Raw genomic sequence first — 26,142 nt, 5'->3', positions numbered from 1 at the left:
TTTTTTTATAAATATAATAAAATTTTATTCGATAAATTTCTATGTAGTCTATTATTGATAGACATTAACATCTTATTATACTTCAAAGATTTTTAACAATTTTATTATTTCTTATAATTATGCTTAAATTATTTAAATAAAAATCTAATTTCTGAATAAAAGAAAAAGAAAAATGGATGATTTGCCGTACGTTGAAGGAGTAGACAAGTATTATTCTTTTCTCTTTATGAAAATCTCTTTATTGTATTATTATTTGCCAAAAATAGCAATCACACCGACTGAGATGCATTTCCATCTAAACCCACACATTTTTATTTTAAGCACCAAGAAAAGCTTGAATTGTTATTATTATTAATAATTATTCAGAACAAAAAACAGAGTCAATAGTAATGGCCTCGTATTGGTAACGAGAACACCCAAGGCAAAGGCCGGACCATGTGCGCCGTCATCATTTCCAAAGCCAATGGGAACAACAGACAAGGGAAGAGCCATGGCGGCCGTCATCAATTCCAAAACCCATGGGAATGCCACACAAGGGATCAAAATTATAATAAGGCTGCAGAGTTTGTGGGTCCAAATAATGAGACTGGTTAAGATTCTGGTTCTGTCATGGAAGGAGCTGCAGCGTTTGGGGAGCTGGGCGCCGTTCCAAAATGCCCGGAGGTTACTATGACACAAAACAGAGGGAATATTTGACCAAAATTTGAGTTCTAAGGATTACGATGTCACTTCTAAATCCCCATTCCATTTTGCATCCAACTTGTCCAATGGCTGGGGAGTTAATCTCTGGCTCAAGAGCGAAGACTCAGATTTGGTAATATACATATATCACTATTATTATATAATAGTAAAACTTATTTACAAATTTAGGCCTATTTAGGTTTTGAAAATAGTGCATATTTTCTTACATAGAAGATATTAATCTCAAATAAAGTCTCAACGGCTAGTTTTTTTTACAACAGTTTTCATACAGATTTGTAAATTCATATATATAGTTGTTACATTTATTTTATTTCAATCTTTACATTTAATCTACAAAAATTCTGTAAAAGAAAATTTATCTCTAAACAACACTTCAATAAAGATCATCTACCCATCCCGTGGACGTAGGCTTTGAATTAGGCCGAACCACGTACATGCTTTTGTTCATCTTCTCTTCCTCTCTCTCTTCTTCAATTTGCATGCGTGATTTGATCCTTCATTCTCTGTAAATTCACGCAAGAACACAGAAGTAAGACTGAGAGGGTTAGAGAGTTTTTCTTAAATTAGAGAGAAAAGAAAGAGAAGAAGTTATTACCAAATGAATTTTTGGTCCCACTTATCGTCGATAGTGGAGTCATCCACGTGTTGTTGAGGCAACTGAGAGGCGTGGCTCTCTATGAGCCTTTCATTCTACCAACCTCTCTTCTTTGGGTTGATATCCTCTCTTCGTGGGCCTGAAGTTAAAACAAAACCCAACAATCTGGTATCAGAGTGAAAGACGTTTAAAGATTTCAATTCTTGAACTATCAAGATCACAAGATTCACACAAAATGGCAGTAGCAAGGTATGAGGTAGAGAAATTTGATGGTAAAAGGGATTTTGGTCTCTAGAAGGAAAAAATCAGAGTCATTCTCAGTCAGCAAAAGGCTCACAAGGCCCTAATGGATCCATTCACTCTCCCAAACATTATGACAGCTCAAGAAAAAGAAGGTTGGGAGCTGGCAGCCTATGGTACGTTAGTCCTAAACCTTAGTGATAATGTTTTGAGGAAAGTTATTGATCAGGAAACTGGCTATAGGATTTGGACAAAGTTGGAAGACTTATATGCCACTAGAGATCTTCCTAATAAAATGTATATTAGGGAGAAATTTCTCACCTTTAAAATGGATTCATCAAAGACTCTTTCTGTTAATCTAGATGAGTTCAAAAAGATTATTGCTGAACTTAAGAATCTTGGGGAGAAAATAGGAGATGAGAACGAAGCATATGTACTTCTAAATTCCCTACCTGAATCTTATAGGAAAATTAAAAATGCTTTGAAGTATGGAAGGGATAGTATATCTACCAATGCAATAATATCTGCCCTAAGAACTAGGGAACTTGAGTTGCAATAGCTAAGAAGGAACAACCGAATGGAGAAGAACTGTTTGTAAAAGGAAGTTTCAAACCAAATCAATCTAAGGACAGAAAACAACCACATACAGATGAAAACAAGCCAAAGCACAAAATTAAGTGTAAATATTGCAAAACAAAGGGGCATTTAATTAAAGATTGCTTTATCCTCAAAAAGAAAAATCAAGAAAAGGAAAAGGAATCTAAAGGCAAGCAGCCTGAAGCCTCTGTAGTAGAAAGCTCCTACATCTACTCTGATGCTTTAGCTTCAACTCTTAACAAGGTCACCTATGTTAACCCCCTTGGAAAGCATGATTGGGTTTTGGATTCCAGATGCACCTACCATATGACATCTATGAGACCCTGCTTTAACTCCTACAAAGAGATAGATGGAAAAATGGTTTACACGGGGAACAACCAAGGCTGTAAAATTGAAGGCATTGAGTCAGTCTCCATGAAACTCAAAGATGAGACTATCAAACTTCTGAGGAATGTAAGACATGTCCCACTTCTCAAGAGAAACCTAATCTCCTTTGGAATGCTAGATGCAGTAGAGTGTGAATACAGAGGCAAGGATGGAACCCTTAAGGTCCTTAAAGATTCTAAGGTAGTTCTTGTTGGGGAGAAAGTCAATGACTTGTTTGTAGCTAGAGGTGTTGAAATGATGAAAGGGGCATATGCAACCACACTAAATGACATGACAGAAGCTTATGTATGGCATAAAAGACTGTCTCACATAAGTGCCAAGGAGTTGGAAGCTTTGTCTAAATAGGGAATTCTACCCAAAGGAATCTCAGACAAGCTGACTTTCTGTGAACACTGTGTTTTGGGGAAAGCAACTAGACACAGCTTTACCAAAGCACACCATTCAACTAAGGCAATTTTAGATTACATTCACTCAGAACTTTGAGGTCCAGCTCAAACTCCTAGCCTAAGTGATTCAAGTTATTTACTTTCTTTTATAGATGACTTCTCAAGGAAAAGTTAGGTTTTCTTTCTTAAATCTGAAGACCAAGTGTTTAATAAATTTAAAGAATGGAAACTCATGATTGAGAAGCAAACTTCTAAGGAAATTAAATACCTAAGAACAGATAATGGGTTAGAGTTTTGTAGTGAAGAGTCTAATAAATTTTGTAAGGAATTCGACATAATCAGGCATAAGACAGTTAGGCATACACCCCAACAGAATGGGGTAGCAGAGAGACTCAATAGGACCATTATGGAAAAGATCAGATGTTACTCTCAGATGCTACACTCAGTGAAAAGTATTGGGCTGAAACTACTAGCTATGTTGTTTACACCTTAAATAAGTGCCCAAATTCATCCCTAAACTTTATAACCCTTGAAGAAAAATGGACAAAACATCCTCCAAACTTAGATAACCTAAGAGTATTTGGATGTGTTGGTTATATACATCAAAATCAGGGAAACTAAAGTCTATGGCTGTGAAATGTATGTTTGTTGGGTTCACTGAAGGTGTAAAGGGGTTTAAGATGTGGAACTTTGCTGAGAAAAGGTTTATAGTCAATAGGGATGTTACCTTCAGAGAAAGGGAAATGTTCATGCAAAAGGAAAAAAACTACAAATGAGATACCTAAAAACCCTACAACTAGGATTGAGGTGGAGGCCCCAAAAAACAAATCTACAGACCATGGCTCTCCTAATGACTCAAAAGAAAAAGAGAATATTGTAGAACAACAGGTAGAAACCACTGAAACACAACTTGATTTAAGTCAATATTCTCTAGCAAGGGATAAGCAGGAACCAGCTAATTTTGAGGAGGCAGTAAGCTGCCCTGATGCTAGGAACTGGATTGAAGCTATGTGTGAAGAAATGCAATCATTAAGTGTCAATGACACTTGGACTCTAACTTCTCTTCCTAAAGGATGCAAGGCAATAGCATCTAAGTGGATCTACAAACTAAAGGAGGGTTCTTCTAAGGATGAAAAGCCAAGGTACAAAGCAAGATTAGTGGCCAAAGGTTTCACTCAAAGTAGGTATTGACTACTCTGAAATTTTTTCACCAATAGTTAAGGAAACATCTATCAGACTCTTACTATCCCTGGTTGCTCAATACAATTTTGAACTAGATTAGCTAGATGTTAAAACAACCTTCTTACATGGTTACTTAAATGAGGTCATCTATATGGTTCAGCCTAAAGGTTTTGTGGAAAAGGGTAAAGAGGATCTTTACTGTCTTCTAAATAAGTCCATTTATGGTCTTAAACAGTCTCCTAGATACTAGTATAGAAGATTCAATGACTACATTGAAAGTATTGGGTTTCAGAAAAGCACATATGATATTTGCATCTATGTAAACTCAACCTCTTATAAGAACAAGGTGTACCTACTTCTCTATGTGGATGATATATTGCAAGCTGAGACCACTAAAGAAGATCTAAATCATGTCAAAAATCTCCTAAAGAGAAAATTTTACATGAAAGATATGGGTCAGTCTAAGAAGATCCTAGGGATTGAAATAGACAGAGACAGGAGTTTCTTTACCCTAAGCATTAGCCAAACCAATTACTGTGAGAAAGTGATCAGAAGGTTTAATATGTCTAATGCTAAATTTGTAACTATACCTATTGCTCAACACTTTAAGTTGTCTTCAGTTAATTCTCCTAAGGAAACCGACTTAGAACACTTAAATCAGATGCAAATGGTTCCTTATAGTCAGGCAGTAGAAAGTTTGATGTAGCTCATTCACTAGGCCTGATTGTCCTATTGTGCAACTCTAGTGAGTAGATTTATGTCAGAACCAGGAAAAAGGAATTGGGAAGCTACTAAATGGATTCTTAGATATCTAATTTGGTCTAAGCAATCTAAACTAATCTATCAGAGTGTTAAACAAACAGATCTTGAACTCTATGGATATGTAGACTCAGATTTCGTAGAGGATCAAGATAAGAGAATGTCTCTAATAGGGTATCTCTTCCTATATGACCCTAATCTATTAAGTTGGAAGGCTAATCTACAGTCAATAACAACATCATCCACTACCGAATCTGAATACATGGCACTTTCAGAAGTAATAAAAGAGGCATTGTGGTTAAAGGGCTTGATGGAAGACTTTGGTATCAAACAAACAGTAGTTAAGATCTACTGTGATAACCAAAGTACAATCCATCTTTCCAAAAACCCACAATATCACTCTAGAACAAAACATATTGACATCAAATATCATTTTGTAAGAGACAGAATTGAAAAAGGTCAAGTCGAAGTCCTGAAAGTTCATACCTCAAAAAACATAGAAGATATGCTTACCAAGCCAGTGTCGAAGCTCAAGCTCAGCAAGTGCCTTAACCTGATCAACTTTGTTTTACCTGAAAAAGGATAAACAATGATTAGATTCGGAAGGGAGAAGTTATTCAAAGTTGAGATTAAGGTGGAGATTGAAAGATATTAATCTCAAATAAAGCCTCAACGACTAGTTTTCTTTACAACAGTTTTCATAACAGACTTGTAAACTCACATATATAGTTATTACATTTATTTTGTTTCAATCTTTACATTCAGTCTACAAAAATTCTGTAAAAGAAAACTTATCTCTGAACAATACTTCAATAAAGATCATCTACCCTTCCCGTGGACGTAGGCTTTGAATTAGATCGAACCACGTACATGCTTTTGTTTATCTTCTCTTCCTCTTTTTCTTCTTCAATTTGCATGCGTGATTTGATCCTTCATTCTCTGTAAATTCACGCAAGAACACAGAAGTAAGCTGAGAGGGTTAAAGAGTTTTTCTGAAATTAGAGAGAAAAGAAAGAGAAGAAATTGTTACCAAATAAATTTTTGGTCGGCTTCAAACATTTCCCGTTGATCGTCGATAGTAGAATCATCCATGTATTGTTGAGGCAGCTGAGAGGCGTGGATCTCTGTGAGCATTTCATTCTACCAACCTCTCTTCTTTGGGCTAATATCCTTTCTTCGTGGGCCTAAAGTCAAAACAAAACCCAACACACACTTTCTTCTTACTCATGGGTTTTGTATTTCTTAGGTAAGCATTTAAAGTCTTAATAAATTTTCCAAAAACAAAAACAAACTATTTTCTAAACTACAATTCTTTTTTTGTATTTTTTAATTTTTGCATTTTGATTTTGAAAACATTCCTAAAATATAGTCAATAATTACGAAACACATTGAAATCAATACATATGAAGAAAGTATTGTTTATATATAGACTTCATTTATCAAAAATAAATAAAAAGATAAAAACTAAATAATTACTAAAAGGGATTTTTATCCGACAACAATAAAAAATTTTAAAATCTTGTAAATTTATCGAAGTATTAATAGATGCAACATGTCTTCAAATATACCTCACTTGTTGAAGAAAAAAAATTCACTTCTAGTTAAAAGAATACCAAAAGTTTATGTGCAATCAAAACCCAAGAAAAGTTAGGGAGATAAAAGTATATTAAAAAAAAAAAAAAAACTATCAAACTCACTAAAGGGGTGATGAAATTATTGTTCTTATATGGAAAGTATTTGTAAAATTATGATTGATATTAATGGGAATTTGCAGGTGTACTCGTTCAAGCCTTATAACATGATGGCCAATCTTCCAAAAAATAAATAAATAAGTAAATAAAACTGGAAAGAGGAATTATTTGTGCCTCAGCTGGAAATCATGCTCAAGGTGTTACTGGGTTGCTGGAAAATTAAGAACTCAGTCTGTCATTGTTATGCCTGGTTCAACTCCTCCAATTAAGGTCTACTGATTTCTTTACGTCTTAAATTACAAATTTAATTCATGAACTTTTAACTTAAAAGATATGTTTTCTTATATATAAAGGCAATTCAAAATTTGGGAGGAAATGTTGTTTTATTTGGAGATACGTTTGATGACGCACAAAAACATACTAGACAGTTGAGTGAAGAGCGGAACCATGCAGTCATACCTTCTTTTGATAAAAGATGTCATTATAGGCCAAGCTACAATTGGGATGGAAATTGGATGTCAAATGAAAGGTCCATTACATGCAATTTTTATCTCAGTTGGGAGCAGTGGTCTTCTAGCGGGTGTCACTTCTTTTTACAAATTAGTTTAGTCGGAGGTGATCTCAGTTTTGTCTCTACGAAAAAATGTTCTTAAACGTTTAGGAAAGTCATTCCAAACAAATCCTTTATATAATCCTAATTAATATATTATACGATTGATACAAATAAAGATGATTGGGGTGGAGCCAAGTGATGCAAAGTCAATGGCATCTGCGTTACATAATGACCAAGAAGTAAGATTAGAAAATGTGGGAAATTTTGCAGGCTGTGTGGCTGTTAAGCAAGTTGGGGAAGAGAATTTTCGCATTTGTAAAGAACTCGTCGATGGTATTGTTCTTGTTGATAAAGACGACATAGCTGCCACAATAAAGGTTTTAACTTTTTCATGTCCCATATTTCATGCACACACTTTAAAATCTTCCTATTTGCATTCATGATCGTCTAAATTTTATAAGTACTTGAGAAATTTTCACAAAATGATCCAAAATCCAAAAAATTTTCTACCAATGACCTATTTCTAAAATTTTTTCTACCAATGACCTATTTCTAAAAACTTTTCTACCACGGACCTTTTTCCTATGCGAAATATCAAAATTATCCCTAATTTTTAAAAAGCCTTCAGACCGCCACATTTTTCTTCTTCCTTCTACGATTTCCTCAGCCCTTCATTCAATGTGTATTCAATACACCACCAACATTCCACCAAAACATTTATTCCCAACTAATATTCTGAAGAGAATGGAACGTCTCTCTCATTACTTACTTTCTGTCATCGAACGTCTCTCTCATCTCATAACTTTCTCTCAAATTTCCTCAGTCCTTCCGATTCTCTCGTAGCTTTCATCGTCGAATTCTGTCCACACTTCTTCTTCCTTCAACAGTTTTTTCAGCCCTTCATTCAATATACAATTTCTTCTCTCATATCGCTTTCATAATAAGTGTCGTTTAGTAAATTATAAACGATCGTGTAGTAATTTATACATGATCGTTTAGTAAATTATAAATGATTGTTTAGTAATATATGTAATGAGTAGTAATTATATACCATCGTTAAGGAATGCAAGTGGAGGGTCCGTGCCAAAAAAATGAAAGAAAATGATTCCTTCAAAGTAAATAAATATCCTAGCGAACACACATATTCTCTTGAAATGAGAAATGGTAATCATCGACAAGCAAAAAGTTGGGTTATTGGACACTTAATAAAGTCTAAATATGAACAAGTTGGCCGAACCTACCGCCCAAGAGATATAATTGAGGACGCCCACGAGAATATGGAGTGAACATTACCTAAGAACGGGCTTATTGCGCTAAAGATTACAGATTGGTGTATGCACGAAGGTCGCCAGAAGGATCATATGTTGTTGTTAGGGCATACGGCGAGGCACTTAAGCTTGCAAATCCAGGTACCATATTTAAGGTTGAAGTAGAAGACGGACAGTACTTAAAGTACGTCTTCATGGCACTTGGTCCGTGTGTCAGGGATTTTCTAAACTGCATCTACCCAGTAATCGTTGTTGATAGGACCCATTTGCATGAGAAATACAAAGGTATGTTGTTAATAGCAACGTGTATTGATGGAAATAACAACATATATCCTATAGCCTTCAGTATTGTAGATGGTGAGAACGATGTATCATGGACTTGGTTCATGACTCATTTGAAGGCTTTAATAGGAGACATTCCCAATCAAGTGATTATATTAGATCGTCACATCTAAATTGCAAAGGCGGTTGCAAGGATATTCCTTGATGCATTTCATACCCTATGTATATACCATGTTCGGAACAATTTGGTAGACAAATTCAAGAATAAGGACATAATCCTACATTTCTACCTAGCAGCGAAAGCATATAGAATGTCTGAATTTCAGATGTATTGGGCTAAGCTCCATCAATATCCTGGTGTGACGGCCTATCTTGAGGAGGTTAGATTGCAACGATGGGCAAAGGTTTATAAAGTCCATTGTAGGTATGACAAGATGACGACAAATATAGTAGAATGCCTAAATGGAGTGTTGAAAGATGCCCGAGAACTACCAATAACAAAGCTATTAGAGCATATCCGCGAGTGGCTACAAGGTTGGTTCTATATCCGACGTACACACACAATGGCATTCACAAACATTGTAACTGATTACGCAATGAGTATTCTTAAGGAATCAGAATTGATGTCTAGAACATATTGTGTTTCTCTAGTGGATATGCATATAATTAATGTGGACGATGGATATTTGGGGGGGAAGGGGGGGGCGTTGTTGGTTGATCTTCGTTCATGGACATGTATAAGTATGGAGTTTAATTGCCTCGAGATCCCATGCTCCCATGCAATATCTACAGCGACCCTAAGAAACATTAATGTTCAAACATTATGTGCAAAGTGGTTTACAATTGAGTGTGTGCTTGCTACTTACGCCGAAACAATCTTCCCAGTCCAACACAGTCAAGAATGGGTTGGAGATTTTGAACCAATTCTACCACCACAAAAGATAGTAAGTGTAGGTCGACATCAAACCGTCAGAATACCTTCAAATGGAGAGAAGCCATGACAAATACATAGGTGTACACTGTTGGGGTTGATGTCTTAAAGTTTCATGTCCTGTAGTTTGTAAACAGTTTGTACGAACACTTGTGTTGTATAATATATGATATTTATTTCACATCTTGTTTTTGCTCAATTTTATGTTTTATTTGCTTTACCACAAACCAATAAACATAAAATCCCTGGTTATCTGTATGTAACTTAAGCATGTATGTGGTGACATACAAGTGGATCATATTTTGAGTGATAACCAAAATGGTCTATAGTATATGGATATAGAAGGGAAACCTTGTCCTAGTAACGCTGGATGCGGCCCGCTTTGTGGAATGGTCACAAGTGTTGTGACTTGTCATAGATGGTCTGATCCTGATCATTCGTGTAGGGGAAATACGAGCAGGGGCATCCTATACAAAGAGTTTGTATAATACCTGACCATGAAGTGTTAATATCTCGTTATATAACACCGTTCATGACAGAGACTTCACTTCACTAGAATGACCATAGGTAACATGACCTCAATTGTTGGAGGATAATTGATGGGGTTTAATGCAATCATACATTATACATGGCATAAGTTATACATTTATACCCATGCGTCGGAGGTCATGCGTTGGAATGAAAATGCGTTAATCTAGTATGCAATGACCATGCGTTTCTATCACAAGTTTTCTTGCCTTTTTGCCAAGTATAACGAGAACGCAAGTTTCTTGGGTAATCTGAAGTCGAACACAGGGACTTGTCACTCAATAATGCTTGTGAAGCAATACGTTTGAGACGATGAATAAAAGTAAAAAAAAGAAGTTTAATGGATTACACACTACTTCTACTTCTAACTAAACAGATTGAGCAATGTAAAACTTGCGATAAGAATTGGTAAATACACAACAACTGTTAACGCATAGTAATGTTTATTATCTTAAATCGCTCGAGTAATCTAGCTCATCACACTAACGCATCGCACACCTCTCGGTGGTCATCCGCAAGACTATATCTCTATAGTGTATGGTTGTGTCGAGCATAAGATTGTGCCTATCTCTAGGAACAATACATGCTTTACTTTAGTGCATTCCATCTCTTACCTTCTCAGGCAGTTAGACGTGGCTAATTAACTTATAGACGAGCATTGCAACAACTTATTGACAAGCGTTGCTACAGCCTTTCACCAAGCAAAGATGATTAACTCACTATACTCGCACAACGCACACCTCTTGGTGGGTTGCTACATGCGTCATATCTCTAGGCTATACGATTAAGTATGTGATCGCCTTTGATAAATAAACGATGAAGGTAAACGATGATAAAGATAAAGATGATGAAGAAGGTGGCATTGAAGGAATCGAGATATACATTGATTACAAAATGTCTTAATATCTTAAGCTAAAATGTAATACAATACAAAGGTTAGAGGAGAAATGAAAGAATCTGCATCAAAGTTGCTGGTGGTGCCAGGGATGAATGGTGGAGATGTCTCTCTCGAGCTCTATCTCCGACGAAAGCTCTGGTTATCACTAGGTCTGGTTTGTGGAGATGAAGAATTCTCACTAAAAATCTCGCTCATGCTCTCATCTGTGATAGCAAACCTCTGCCTTGAGGAAGATGTTCGAATGCCTTGAAATGAAAGTCCAATGGGCTATTTATAGAGTTTAAACGCCGACAGCTATCATGATTGCATTATGTCTCACTATTGCCTTTGTCCCAGTATGGGCAATGTCACATCATCTTATCTTGTTGATACTCCCAAGGTATGCGTCCAAGCTTGATTCAACTGAAGTATCAACGCATTCTTCCCATCTTGTGATCGCCTCTCTATTATGGTTATCACTCTATGGCGCAATCTCCAAGTGATTACTGCATTCTCTCGATCACCGCAACTTCCATGGGATGGACGCATTCGATCACCGTAACTTCCATGCGATAGATGTATGTGATCACTGCATGCGTTCGTCTTTGCAGTAACTTGGCTTTCAGCGCATGCATTTGTCTTTTCGGTCGCCTAGCTTCAGCGTGTTTGATTGCAATTGCTTATTTCCAGCGCATGCGTTTGATTCTTACAATAGCTACAAAAATAGACACTTTGGCATGGAGTAACGCATAATATTGGGGTTAGTAAGGATTTAGGTGCTAATCGACGCAAAAATCAAATTTTCACAAATTCTAAGTATTATCACTGCATTTTCTACTTGTTAACCCTCATAATTCTAAATAAAAGGTTTATAATGATTGGCATTTCTGCCAGTTATCATCAATTCTGAGTGAGTGGGAACTCCTGCCATTTAGGGCGGTCCTTTGATTTGTATAAGTGCGAGTGGCCAGGTCCCCGATTCAAACCTACCATTTTGGGGATTCGTCTGATTTGGGAGCAAGGAACTCAGCTACACAATATGGAATTCACTCCTTCCCTGAAGCAGGGGCAACTAGATAGATAACTCCCTTAAAGGTTGATTCCAAGGCTTGAACGATGTTGCGCCATACACCTTTTCTTGGCCCGAGAGGTGTTCACACATAGTTGGACTATGTTGTATTGTTCATTAGAGGAATCAGTGATACTTAAGAAGTGAGATGTAACTACAGGGGCAAAACGGTAAATTGGCCCAGTTGTACTTACGAGCATCTGTGAAGGGTCATCGTACTCATGATTGGTTATATCCGATGGACACAGAAATATATATGTGGTAAGAAGAGTTTAGTTGTTGGTCTTTAGTGGAATGTCTGGCAGTTAACAGATGGTGGATCTCGTGGCTAAAGAGTTTAGTCAGCTATTCACGAACCGTTGGAGCTTCGAGCCATAGGTCTATTAGGTCCCCTAGATAGCTTGGATAAAGTCGAGAATCAGTATTTGGGTCATTTTGAAATGTTCAAATTGACATGAGAGAGTTCAATTATATATGATATAATTAGACTGGTTAATTATATATGATATAATTGACTAAATGTATAAGATGCATTAATTTTGGAGGAAATTAGATATAAATATGATTTATATCTAGTGGAGGAGAAATTACTATAGTAGATATATGATGTCAAACTATAGGGTAAGAATATAATATGATTATATCAATCGTGCATAAGTGGGAGCAGCCGTATTCGGTTATGGCAACCGATGAATGAAATGAAAATTGGTTTCATTTGCAAAAAGTTCGAAAATTCGCAATCAGTGTGGAAACATAAACGATCGCCTAGTTTGAGAGCCTATACGATAGTAGCTCATTGTCTAAACGATTGCACACTGGCGCCTAAATGATCGCACACATGTCCCTAAACGATCGCTTAGCTTTCCTAAACGATCGAATAGCGTGCCGCATTTTCTAAACGATCGTCTATCTTTTATTAAACGATCGCTTAGTAAAACCTGCACGATCGTGTAGCTTTGTCTAAACGATAAGCATCCCTACTATACGATAGCTCTTTCTCTCCCACTTGCTTATCGTCTACATGATCTGTCTTTTCTCTTACCTCTAATAAATTCACCAAATACCACACTTTGGATTCTCACTCTGAGATTACTGACGGCTCCAACTGGTGGTGTCGTCCCAACTGTTCACTTGTTCATGCTTGTTTGAGTTGCTGTCGTTCGTGTAGATGATCGTGCTACCTGTCAACCCCGTACTCCATTTTCCTACAAAAGTAAGTAACAAGCATGTTAAGTAAAATTGAGAAAGAAGATAAAGAAAGTAGGAAGATGGAGGAAGAAAATTCTAAGTATTAGAAATACTTAGATGTGTGAGTTTAGATAATATAACAAATGGAAATTTGGCTAAGTATGGAAGCATAGTGTAGACATGCGTTGATAGAGAAGAGTGAAAGCATGAGGTTCCATATGTAGCAATCAAGGCTTGTAGAGGCTAAGTGTTGAGGGCAAGGATAAGCTATGTGTTGGTACCAAGGGTGAACACATGAGTGAAAGCTATGATGCGTTGGTAAGTAGCCGAAGGCATGTGGTACGAAGACATGTGATGACACGGTGCGAGGCATGCATCGATGGATGGCGTGCGTCGATGGATGGCATGTGACGTTGGACGCGTTGGATGCATAGGACGCGAAGTATGCAGCCTATGCGTTAGTGTTATGCAGCCTATGAGTTGGCGCTATGCAGCCTATGCGTGGGTGCTATGCAGCCTAGGTGTTGGCACTATACGGCCTATGCGTTGGTGTATGCTACGAAGTGAGGAAGGCTTAATGCATGGTTGATGTGATAAGATCTATGCGTGGGCTAGAACATGTGTTGGCTTAGAAGTATGTGACCAAAGGAGGGACGCAAAAGCCTCTAGGTGAGCTATGCATTAGCTAGATTGGTCAATGCATTGAGAAGGAGGTATGCGGCCATGTGGTTGCAAGCGTTGGCCTGGGAGCTGACCCTTGCATTGTTAGCCAAGAGGGAAAGATATCTTGAAGATTGGTCAACTAAGCCAGCTGTCATACTCAGGTTTGACATTATCCTCTAAGCATGAGGTGGCAGCCTGATGTTAAAAGGAAAGCATACAGTTGTTAGTTTAAAAAGAAGAAGCCTGACTTCAAGAAGAAGGTTAGAGAAATTCACTCGGGCAAATGAAGTATTTCAGAGCCATTCAAACCCTAAGCATGTCTAGTTGTTGAGGTTGATATGCCGAAGGGAGATTCTGGCATAATCGAACTAAAGTATGAAGAATTCGGCTAAAGGTCGAATTCTCAGGTAAGTTGGGCCAGTCTTGATAATTTAAGGATTCCGGCACAACCACGAGGAATTCTGGCTGAAATCTTAAATTAAGTTTGCTAAGACAATTTAGAGAAAATTTGTAGAAGGAAATTCCTTGAGAAAAGACCTGAAAAATTAGTTATTAAAATTCTAAATTAAATCCGGAATCTTGAAGAAGCAGGTAGTTGCTTGGGTTAAGCAAGCAAGCAGCTTTAAGGGCTTGACAAGGATGATGAACGCATGTGTTGGAGGTTGAATGGGCGCAAAGATGCACTGAGAAGCATCAGACCATGCAACACATATTGAAGCCATAAGCACAAGGTTACGTTGGACGATGGGCGTAATCGGATGGACGCATGGGGCAAGCATCGATGTGCCACCAAATGAACACATAAGCGTAGTGGTGGGTACATAAGCCGAGTGATGGACGCACGGGGCATGCGTCGATGTGCCACCAGATAAGCACATAAGCAGAGTGATGGACACACGGGGTATGCATCGATGTGCCACCAGATGGGCGCATAAGCCGAGTGCTAGGCGCAATCGGATGAACGGGCATACGCCGATGTGCCACTAGATGGGCGCATCAGCCGAGTGATGGACGCACAGGGTATGCGTCGATGTGGCACCAGATGGCCACAAAAGCCGAGTGCTAGGTGCAATCGGATGGACCGACATGCGTCGATGTCCCACCAGATGGGCGCATAAGCCGAGTGGTGGGCGCAAAGATTGCTATGCATTGGACCATGCGATATGCAGTAGGCGTGAGCTGAAGGCTTGGACACATGGGAGGCTTGAATGCCTAATGCAATGTATGGATGCAAGGCTTAGACGCATGGTAATGAGGTTGCTGCCTAGTCAAGTTAAGGCCTAAGAATTTGGCTAAGTGTTCAACACACAGTAAGCATATTCATGAAGGAGATTGCCAAAGATTGTGAGTGACTCTAAATGCTTTAAATGTTTTAAGTAAATTGCTTAAGCATGTGAATGTTTAGCAATGCATGTTTACTGAAAGCTATTCATGATAATTATTCTCAAATAGCTATGTAACAACGCATCTCACATTAATGTTATGTTTACGCTATATTTTACAATAACCATAAGGATGCGTTAGTAAGAAATGTGTTTGGGCAACTAAGTTATTAAGAGATGAGAATATGCAAGTAAGTATGAATAGCTCAGTACTGAAGTACATGACGAAGGTATTGAAGCTTTATCCTAGAATTTGAATGGCTTGATATTGAAGGACATGGAGAAGGTATCTAAGCAATAGTACCTAAGGTATGACGGTACTCGAACTACAATTGTACAATTAAGGAAAAGTTATGTTTGATAGTGTCGAGAACACTCCATTTTAGTCATGAATTGATGTTGAGGGATTGAAAGAATATTCTCTCTCAACTAAGAAAGCAAGTCATGATTGTTGGAAGAGAACAAAAGGGGTTTCTTCCCAGTTAAGTAGTATTACGGTAAAGAATGATAAGGAGTGAGCAAAAGGGCTACTCTATAGAAATAGACTAAGGTATAGTCTAGCAAAATAAGAAATGTTGTGTGATGTTAATGTTGACATGAATAATAGTTGCCAAGTTTGTAGTTCAGTAAAAGCTTCAGTTTAAATATGAACTCTATGTATGAAAGTTATGTTTAAATGTTAGTCACTCACTGGGCTTCTAGCTCATGTTTTCAAATGTTTTCCTTTCAGGTAGCGGTCAGTTCCCAAAAAAGTTCGTTGCTGCTGCTCTACCACTTAAAGAGTCAGGTTGAAGGAAGCTTTATTGAAAACCTATATTCAGTTAGTACACATGTGTCTGTCTAGTGATTAGTATTCTAGTGGGGTCTCACTAAATAGTAAGAGTCATGTATGAACAATGCTGCAAAACCCTATAATGTAAATGTGGTAAGTTCTGAATTAATTATTCAGTGTACTCATGATATGTACATTTTAAGGGTTTAAGAATGTTTAACAGGTTAGATAGGCAGTAAGTGCCAGAAAAATGGTTGGTAACTGCTGTAGTCACCATTCCATCCAGGTTAAGAAGATAATCTAGAGCGGGATGTGACACTACCGCAGCCGATTCATTTGCTGGGGGATACAGCGTGTAGAGGTTCTTCCACCACTTTGAGTTCAACATTTGAAGAAAGTCTTCAACTGGTATGAGAACTCTTTCCCTTGTGTTTTATTGTTTAAAGCATGTCGCTAATTAGTATTAATTTGCATAACTATCTATTAGAATGTATGTGTTGTATTTTGGTCACAATGAAATCGAAAAGATCCGAACGCACTCATGGATGCTCTTCTTTAAGAGTTCCTTCAATGATGTGGTCAGACAGGACATAACAAGAAAATGTGCAGACAAATATTGATAACAACTGGCACTGGCCCATCTAGACTAAACAATATGTAATTTTCGCTTTCTCTTCGATTTTTCTGTACAACACCAATTATTTTGTACAAATTTACACTATACAATATGTAATTTTAGCACCAATTATATTTTGTACAACACCAATTGTATTCTACAAATTTAGCACAAATTTATCTAAACGAAAACTAAATGATCGTGTAACAGTTGGCTAAACGATCGCTTAGTATTATCTAAACGATCGCATAACAAAACCTAAACAATCGCTTAGTATTAGCCAAACGATCGCTTTATATATTAGTACACGATGGTGTAATGGATATCTAAACGATCGCTTAGTATTAGTTAAACAATCGCTTAGTATTATCTAAACGATCGCATAACAAAACCTAATAGATCCCTTAGTATTAGCTAAACAATCGCTTAGTATTATCTAAATGCTCGCTTAGTATTATCTAAACGCTCGCTTAGTATTATCTAAACGATCGCTTAGTATTAGCTAAACGATCAAATAATAGATATTTAAACGATCGCGGAACAGTTAGCTAAATGATTGCTTAGTATTCTCTAAACAATCGTTTAATAAAAATTATAGTGGATAGCTAGACGATCGCTTAGTACTCTCTACACGATCGCTTAATAAAAACTATTGTGGTTAGTTAACGATCGCTTAGTACTCTCTCCGATCGCTTAGTAATATCTATCCGATTGTTTGGTAATATCTAAATATTCGCTTAAAGTATTCGTAGAGACGCGTTCACCGTTCGATCTGAAGGCTTTTTAAAAACTGTGGGTAATTTTGAAATTTTGCATGGAAAAAAGGTCAGCGGTAAAAAAGTTTTTAAAAAGAGGTCATTGGTAGAAAAGTTTTTAAAAAGAGGTCATTGGTAGAAAAGTTTTTAGGTTTCGAATCCTTTCGTGAAATTTTCTAAGTATTTGTTTGTTTGATAACATTTCTGTTTTGATGTTTTCAGTTTTTTTTTAATAATAAAAACATTTGAAAATGGTTTCAGGTTTCTGTTTTCGTTTCGATTTTTTAAAACCACCTACAAAATTGTGCTAAAATCAAGTTTTCGGTTTCTTGATTCCACTCCTATGGTCTCAAAAACATAGATGAATGTACTATTTTATTATTTTTTTATTTCTAAATTAAATATAATCTAAAATTCTATAGTTCTAATTATATGTGTACATTTTTTATTTGTCCATTGCAATTGTTATATAATTTTTTTTTAGCTATTTAGGACAATGATTTGGTATTCTAGGTTGCACCTATTCTCCCATTCAAGTCCTTATTTATTACACAGAAAAGAGAAAAAAAGAATTCAATTATTTTATTTTTGTAAATAATAAAATTATTTATCACGTGATAAATTCTAATTGACCAACTACTAGAGTTGGGTGCAAACTAACCAACACCTAAGTATCCTTTTTTTGTAGTCTTAACAAAAAATCAATAATAATTATTGATAAAAGTGATTTTTTTTTATTTGACAATATATGAGGTGAGAGAATCGAACTGCTAACTTCAAACTAAATAATAGTACAAACACTATACCGATTGAGCTACGTTCATTTTGAATATCTTATTTTTAAGTTTTGTTATGTGTTAAAGTGTTTATATCATTAGCTTCACGATTAGTCATTAGTTTAAACTTTTGAATCAATCGGTGATTTAACATTGTATCAGAGCATGAGATCTTATGTTCAAAATTCAAATCTTTGTAACGTCATTTCCTCTATAATTAATATTGATTTTAAATTGTTGTTGTATTTCTCTTACAAATTCTCAATCCCACGAGTGAAGGAGAGAGTTTAAATGTTTATATAACTAAATTTGTACCAACCATAAACTTAAGCATTTGGGTCTCAATAGGTGATTTAACATGTTTGGTTGTTCATATAATAGGAAATGTTTGAGGATAGAAGGAGCATCTTGGAATCTACAGGGGCTCTTGCCATTGCTGGAGCTAAAGCATATTGCAAATATAATAATATTAAAAGAGTAAATGTTGTTGCAATAGTAAACTTTGATCAATTAGGTAGAATTGTTGATAATGCTGATTCTAGTAATCAAACTGAGGCTACCTTTGCAACTATACTTCCTGGAAAACCTGGAAGCTTAAGATCAACATTATCTACTTGGTTTGTTCATTATTTCAATCTTATTTTAATTAAGTTTTAATGTTGATCCTTATTGATTACAATGTGATCTAATTGAATTTACAGGTGGGATCAAGAAACATCACAGAATTTAAATACAGATACAACTCTGCAAAGGATGCTATAGTGCTTTATAGTTAATAATTATTAAAGTTGATGTGCTATTTGTTAATTAATTAAGTTGTGTGTGTGTGTTTTTTTTATAGTGTTGGGATGGATGTGGCTTCAGATCTTGGAGATATGAATAGGGAATAGAATCTTCACCATTTGAAACTTATGATCTCACAAAGAATGAACTCGTTAAGGATCATTTGCGTTACATGGTAATTGTTATTATATCCTCAAGGCATATAACTTTAACATATGCAAAAATTATAGATTTTTTCTTTTTTTTGCTTGAAAATTTATAGCATGGTTATTTAATTATTTCAAATGGGAGGTCCATCAAAGGTTCCAAATAAAGTTTTCTATCGTTTTACTCTTCCATAAAGGTTAGGAGCTCTCTTGCAATTCTTAGATGCTTTTAGTCCATGCTGGAATATTAGTTTAATTCACTATCGTTCACTACAAGAAAAAGAGACTCTTAGACGCCTAAAATGACAGTCGGGGGAGACACTACAAGAAATCACACTTCTCCCAACGCCACAAATCGTCGGAAAAGGGAGAAAAATGCGTCAGGAGATCCTCTCCTGACGAAAGATGGATCGTCAAGAGTTTGGTTGGGAAAAATCCGTCGGGAGATGAACTCCCGACGCATAAAACAAGGCGTTAAGAGTTCTTCTAGGAACTCCCAACGCCCTAATCATGCGTCGGGAGTTCTCGAACAATTTTCGACGCCCTGTTTTATGAACGTCGGGAGTTCGAGATAGTAGGAGAGTTCCTTCGTGAAGAGTTCCTTCATTAGTTGAATATTGGCTTTTAAATTTTTTTAATTTATAATTTGTAATTGTTTTCAATTTGATCTGAATAACCTGTAAAACATCATTAATCAACTCAAACAGATTCACATAATAAATAAAACAAAGAAAACGAAGTCTATACTATAACAAATAAACAAAAAGTTACAATATCCTACAATAAAACAAAGTCGATACTAAATAAAAGAATTTTTTTTTCAGAAATACGTGGAATAAATCAAATGAAAACAATGTCAATAAATACATAAAAGAAAACAACGTCTGGAACACAACATCTTGAACAATCGTCCAACCTCATCTCCAAACAACATCCTACAATAAAAAAAAATCCAAATGTCATAATCTTTAAACATCCACAACACGTTCAAACTTCATAAACAAAAACATCCACAAATGTCATAATCGTCCAACCAAACTTCATAAATAAACAATCTAAATCAAACTCATAAAAAAGAACATAAAACTCAAATTTTCTCCCCAAAACAATCTAAACCAATCTTGACCCAACCCCCACAATACATTCGAACATCATAAACATTTATAAACATACAAAAACTCCAAGTTCAACGACAAAACGAGCAAAACGAGTATAATCAAACTCTACCCACCCCCCACGACAAACATGAAACCTCTCAAACATCAAAAAACACACAAAAACCTACAAATTCAACTCCAAAATGATTACAACCGAACTCTACGCACCCCCACAACATATTCAAACTGATAAACAAGAACGAACACACATAAAACTCAAACTTTCTCCCCAAAACAATCTAATCCAATCTCGACCCACCCCCCACAACACATTCGAATTTCATAAACATTCATAAATATACAAAAACTCCAAATTCAACGACAAAACGAGTATAATCAAAACGCATCACAATATTTTCAACACAATTTCAAAGTTCAAAAATGCACCATAATTTTTCCTCCAACCACTGGCGCAAAACAATTAAAGCAAACTTTCAATCATAATATGTATATTCAATAACAAAATTAATATGCATATTCAATAACAATAACAATAACAAAATTAATATGCATATTCAATAACAATAACAATAACAAAATTAATATGCATATTCAATAACAATAACAATAAAAAAATTAATACGTATATTCAATAACAATAACAATAATAAAATTAATATGTATATTCAAAACAATAACAAAACAAATATTAGATTTTGATCTTGATTATGCCACAAAAACAATCAAAACACATATATTCAATAAACAAAATGGTTCATGAAGTACTTGTCGGTGGCTGCGGAGCAAGTCAAACGGGTTGCAGAGTAGGTTGAACAGACGATGGAGCTGGGCTGGTCGAACGGGCGGCGAAGCTAGTCGACGACGAGCTCAACAATAGCTGAAAATGGCGTTGGGCGTGAGGTGTGAGGCGTGAGGCGTGAGGCACGAAGGAAGAAGAAGAAGACGTTCGATGGTGCTGTTATCGACTTGAAGAAGGAGGAGTGTGTGGCGGCTAAGGCTTGAAGAAAATGTTATATAATAGATCTCTCGACGGCGCACAATAGCCGTCGGGAGATCCATCAGGAGTTCCTTAGGAACTCCCGACGAGTAAAATAGTCCGTCGAAATTTCTCTGAACTCTCGATGGGCAGTGGCCAATCGTCGGGAGATTGTCCCAATCTCTCGACAGCAAGTATACGGCATCGGGAGTTAGTTCTAACTCCAGACGCTTCTCTTACGTCATCGAGAGAGGTTCTATCTCTTGACGGCCATTCTCCCGACGGCGTTTTTAGGCATCGAGAGAGCCTCTTTTTTTTATAGTGAGAGGATCTCTCCCAACTCTCAATACCATAATTGACTCGTTGGCAGTTGGTAAGAACTCCTGACGTCAAAAGCAGGTGTCGGGAGATGAGAACAACAGGTCATTCTCCATGAAGGAACTCCCGACGGATTATTCGTGCGTCGAAAGTTTTGAAAGCACTCCCGACGCCTCATCATGCCTCTCAGGAGGTGGGAAGGGAGGGGTAATCTTGACGAAGGAACTCCCATCAATTATGATAGCCCGTTGGGAGTTCCTTTTTAAAACCCCAAAATCACAGCCCCACATTCAAATCTACTTTCTTCCTTCTTTTAATCTTAGCACATAGATGCGAAAATCCCAAATCGAAGGCAGTTCGTCGTCCGTCTGTCAGCTACTCCGTCATCCGTCATCGGTCTGTCATCTATCATCCATTCTTCCGTCAGCTGCTCCATCATCCGTCTCTCTTGGTGAGTTAAACTTGACTCTGTATCTTTAAATTGAAGGTATCATCCGTCTCTCTTAGGTAGGTTGTAATTTGCTTAAAATTTTAGTAATTTTTATGTTAGGTAAGAAAAATTGAATAATTTTATATTAGCTTTTAGAAAAATAATTGACAATAGTCTATTTATAATCTTATTTGTTCTTATTTGTTCCATTTTCATTTCTTATTTGTTCATAGTCTATTTATAATTGACCATAGTCTATTTATAATATTAGCTCTTACTTGTTCCATTTCCATAGTCTATTTATAATCTTCAAGTAATTTGTAAGGTGGGATACAAAAAACAAAATATTTTTAGATAATTGGAAACAAAGTAGTTTAAGTTCGACTCAATTACCAAAAAAGAAAAAAAATATGAACTTTGCTCTTTGTTTCAAACTAACGCATCTTTCAAAAGTTGTAAAATTGTTCTTGGCCTTTTATAAAGGCTTCAAAAGTAACCTTGGAATTGAAGTATTGGTTGTGGTAGAATATATTGGTTTAGATGATTTTTGTAAGACATATTGGTTTAGATGGATATATATGTAGGTAGGATATATTGGTAAAAGATGATTGTGCTTTTGACCCTCCCCCAATTTCTTTTCCTATAGCTTTGTTGATAAGGTGTTTGTGGCTTATATTGAGATTTGTTTCGATGTTAATTAATGAGTTTTGTTTAGTTTGCTTGTTGAGCATGATTTTCATTATATTTTTTTTAGTAAAAAGTCTAGGTTGGGGCCCTAAACCTAAGTCAAGGAGGGATAGCAGCTCATCGAGTTCTTCATCTACTCAAGAAGTGCATGATAGGAAGGTGGGGGAACTAAAAGCCAATGTTGAGCAGTCTCAGTCGAAGATTAAGGAACTTGAAGACGTTCAAAAATAAATGAGAAGGGATTATGCAAGACAGATGGAAGAATTGAAAAAATGATCGAAGCTATGATACGATCATATAGAGAAGGACCTTCGAATTAAGTTTAGATATGCTAGCTCTAGTTAAATTCCCTTGATGTATTATCTAATTTGAGAGTGGGAAAAGGGTGTAAGTAGTCAAAATCTTTGAGAGAGTGCTCTTGTAATTGGGATTGGGTAGAGAATTGTTCTATGTGATTGTAACAATTTTTCACATAGTGGTTTTTTTTTTCTGGTGGGCCATGGTTTTTCTCCGAGTTGGGAGTTTTCCACGTAAATTCTTGTGTTTCCAGTTTTATTTATTTCTTTTAATTTATTTTTTATTTTTCTACTTATTTCTATAGCAGTAGTGCGACGTATTTCCCAACAAGTGGTATTAGAGCATCAGGATTGTAGTTTCTTGAATTTCTAAGTATGCTCTGTGGTTGCAGCATTGTCTGACCTTCCACATCAAAAAAGAATTCTCTGTGATGTTTTGTAAATAGTGTGAGTTGTTTGCTATTTATTGTTTTGCTAAAGAAGTAGATATGTCAAGCTTTATGAGTTTGGTAAAGTTTGATGTGGAAAATTTTGATAGAATGGTCAACTTCAGCTTGTGGCAAGTGCAAGTCAAGAATGTGTTAATATAATTTGGATTACACAAGTACAAGTGAAGCGGTGATAGTATTCCAACGTAGTTCAAGGGTGATTCCAACAGAGGTTTAAAAATGAGAGTCTTCGAGCAGAAGATAGGTTGTTAGGCATGCAGACAGTCCGAACACATGAAACACAAAGCAAGTTCGTCAAAGGGCTTTGGATCAGATGCTGACGGTGTCTTTCACGTCAAGGGAGACAGTGACTTCTTTTGAAGAAGATGGAATTTATCCTCGTGGTATATCCACTTTACCATGGTAGAGGAAGTGATGTTAGCAGTTCCACAAGTTTACATGCATGCATTGAGTTGGCGGATATGCAAGGTGTGTGGTGGAAGTTGTATTGATGACTGAAGGACTTCCAGGTGAGTCAAGTAGATGGAAGTTGCACCATAAATATCAGCAAGGTTTATCGGTGTGTGACGAAAAAGGAAAATCTTGGGAGGTGGTATTCCGAATGGTCTACAATTTATGGTGAAGTTATAATTCTATGAGATGAGGATTATGATTATCGGTGAAAACAATAGAAGTTGCAGAAGCTGTGGATTCTTCAAATATCTTGCCAAGGTGGAATTTGTTGTGTTTTTGGCAAAATATTAGAAGTGCAGTTGTCCCCATAAAAAGGATTTAGGAAAGTCATGGGTTTATCCTACATTGAAAAGGTTTAGGAAAATCATGGGCTTATCCTACATCGAAAAGGTTTAGGAAATCATGGGTTTCAAGCTTATAAAAGAAGTCCATGCCTTTGATTTTCAGTTGTCCTAGTTAGAAATACTTTAAGCTTGGGTGTGCTAGCTCTAGTTAAATTCCCTTGATGTATTCTCTAGTTTGAAAGTGGGAAAAGGGTGTGATTGGTCAAAAGCTTTGATAGGGTGCTCTTGTAATTTGGATAGGGGAGAGAATTGTTCTATGTCATTGAAACAATTTTTCACATGGTAGATTTCTTTCTAGTGGGTCGTATTTTTTTCTCTGAAACGGGAGTTTTCCACGTAAATTCTTGTGTTTTTCAGTTTTATTGCTTTCTTTTAATTCTCTGTTATTTTTCTGCTTATTCCTGTAGTAGAAGTAGGAGGTATTTCCTAACACTACATTATGGTAGCCAAACAACTGAATTTTGATGTGTTTTGTGGAGTTTTTATGTGTTTGTGGAGTTTTTGTGTGTGTTTGTGGAGGTTTATGAAGTTTGAATGTTGTGTTGGATTGGTTGAGATTACTATCTTCCTTTTGGAGTTCAACATTTGGCTTTTGTGTGTTTGTAGAGGTTTAAGGTTGAGAACATGTAGCCTTGGAAGTGTGTTAATTTTCTTTGTTTTGCAGGATTATAGGATTTTCTTTCTTTTGTAGGATTGTAGAATTGTAGGATTTTCTTTGTTTTGTAAGATTGTAGTATTCACCTTATGATTTTTATTTGTTTTGTAGGATGCTGTTTGGAGATAATGTTGGAAATGTTGTTGGAGATGTTGTTTGGAGATGATGTTGAGGGTTATTTCTGCTATGTATCAGTCAAGACATCTTTCTTTTGTAGACCAGTTTGCCAACTTGTCTCTCTTTTGTGTAATAAAGAATACTATTGACTTTGTTTGTTTGTTTTGTTTCTTATGTGAATATTTTTTATTTGCTTAATGATGTTACAAAATTTTAGGTTATTCAGATCAAATTAAAAAAAAAAAAGACTATCTCCTGACGAAAAATGTCAGAAAGTTCTTAAATGAACTTCCAACGATGTCTATACATCCTTCGGGAGTTTCGAACTACCGACACCGTATATCAAGCGACGGTAGATATGTTAACTCCCGACTGTCTATATTGTCACGTCGGAAGATGTTTTCCCGATAGGTATATCCCGACCAAACTTCCGATGACTAGTTCGTTATCGGAAGTGGATCTCCCGATGCAGTTCTTACCATGTTTCGACGATTTTAAGTGTCGAAAAATTGGTGTTTTCTAATGATAGTCGATAAATATTAAAACTACATGTTGTTAACTATTAAAGTATTGATATATGGCATTCATGCCAATAAATGTATATCAAATATATATGTTGTGTTTGAGCAGGGTATAATTAGTGCAGATGCATTAATTGGACTTCGTGTTCATGAATCAGAGATGGCTGAATTCAATGAAAGTGCTAGGAAGCTTGGGTTTGATTACATTGCTGTTGCTAATAATGATCTTGCATCCAAGCTTCTGACATACATGTAAAATTACAATATCATCCTTGTGGTTCCTTTCATTTGTTGTATGAATTAAAGTCATCTAAAGTATCCAAGGAAGACCATATAATTGAGAAAAATAAGCTCTCTCTGTTTGGTTTGGAATAATGTATCATGATCACACATAAGTATGGGAAAGAATAATAATTGTCACATCTATTTATAGTTTTAAATAAAATAAAGCAAATGGTTTACTAAAACCATATGCTTATTAAATTACTCTGATTTTGTATCCAAATACAGCATTTCTAGTTTCTGCAATTTATGTACTTTATCATATCAGTAACTTATTTGTGTTTATAAATTTATTGGAGGATGAGGAGAGAAATAAATTAGCCAACCGTTATTACTACGAGCAAGGTTTAAAACGTTGATGTAGATGA

The 26,142-nt window shown here is 36.1% G+C and overlaps 1 pseudogene; it reads left to right on the top strand.

Annotated features, from left to right (window-relative positions):
• The first annotated feature begins 435 nt into the window (after nt 1–435).
• Nucleotides 436–25,748, top strand: LOC120073531 (threonine dehydratase biosynthetic, chloroplastic-like; annotated as a pseudogene).
• The last annotated feature ends 394 nt before the right edge of the window (nt 25,749–26,142 follow it).

Source organism: Benincasa hispida, chromosome 3, assembly GCF_027475165.1.
Source record: "Benincasa hispida cultivar pf3 chromosome 3, pf3_genome.v1.1, whole genome shotgun sequence".
Taxonomy (NCBI): Eukaryota; Viridiplantae; Streptophyta; class Magnoliopsida; order Cucurbitales; family Cucurbitaceae; genus Benincasa; species Benincasa hispida.
This window is presented reverse-complemented; position numbering and strand designations above follow the sequence as displayed.